Raw genomic sequence first — 1,385 nt, forward strand, 5'->3', positions numbered from 1 at the left:
GGGCTGCGTGCGGTTTCCTCCACGCCGGCAGCAGCAGGAGCAGGGACAGAACAAAGCTGGCTCTGTCCTTCCCGGCTTGAAGTCTTTTTGTAAAAGCCGGCGGCCGGCGGAGGGAGGATCCCAGCCTGGAGCAGCCAGAGTTTTCCCTCTCCAAGTGCAGAGGAATTTCTGGAGATAAAGACGTTTCCATCAGCCGAAGGTGTTGCCAAATCCCCCCCTGTGCCGGCACGAGGCAGGGGGCTGCCGGGCGGAGCGGCTCATGGCACGGCTGTGAGCGCGGCGGGCTTGGGTCCCAGGGGCTGGGTTAGTCCCAGGCTGTCACCGTTGGCCACGTGCTTCGGGGATGGGGACAGCGACAGGGACCAAGGTGGGGACAGGGGTGGGATGGGATGGGGATGAGATGGGAACATGGATGGGAATGGGATAGGGACAGGGATGAAGATGGGGACAGGGAAGAGGACAGGGATGAGGTTGGGGATGAGGATGGGGATGGGACAGGGATGGGGATGGGGACATGGACAGGAATGGGATAGGGACAGGAACTGGGATGGGGACAGGGATGGGACAGGGATGGGGATGGGGATGAGATAGGGACAGGGACCAAGACAGGGATGGGGATAGGGACAGGGACAAGGATAGAGATGGGGAAAAGGACAGGGATGGGGACATGGACGGGAATGGGGGTGGGATGAGGACAGAGATCAAGGCAGGGATGGGGATGAGGATGGGGATGAGAATGGGATAGGGACAGGGACCAGGATGGGGACAGGGAAGAGGACAGGGATGGGGTTGGGGTTGGGGATGAGGATGGGACAGGGATGGGGACAGGGACAGGAACGGGGATGGAGACGGGGCCAGGGCTGGGGCTGGGGCTGAGCTCTGCCTCGCTCTCCCCAACCAGCGCAGCACCTTGCAGAGGGAAGATGCTGAGCTTAGAGGCCGGACTAAAATTTAGGGCTGGGTTTAACCTTCAGCACACCCAGATGGTGCCTGAGCCCAGGTGGGGAGCCTGCTTCCCCCAAAACTGAGCCTTGCCCCTTCTCTCCAGCCCCCATCATGGCCCAGCCCCTTGTGGCCGGGAAACTGGGGGCCGCAGCTCCGTCCCCCTCCTCCCCGACGGCAATTTCTGCCTTGCCCATCCCGGATAACCGTGCCAGCGCTGATCGCTGGTGCCGCCCAGCCCTCCGAGCCAGACAATCTCCATCTGACAGAGTTAACGAGTGCATCAACCTGAAACCTCATTGCTTGCCAGTTCCTCTCCGGCATCAGGGAGAGGGGACTCGCGTGCCCAGGGTCACGTAGGGACGGAGCCGCGGAGCCGCGGGGCTGGGGACGCTGCCAGGCCACCGCAGCAGCTCTCCCCCCCCCCCCCCCTTCCCCCCCCC

Source organism: Egretta garzetta, unplaced genomic scaffold (assembly GCF_000687185.1).
Source record: "Egretta garzetta isolate BGI_Z169 unplaced genomic scaffold, ASM68718v1 scaffold238, whole genome shotgun sequence".
Lineage (NCBI taxonomy): Eukaryota > Metazoa > Chordata > Aves > Pelecaniformes > Ardeidae > Egretta > Egretta garzetta.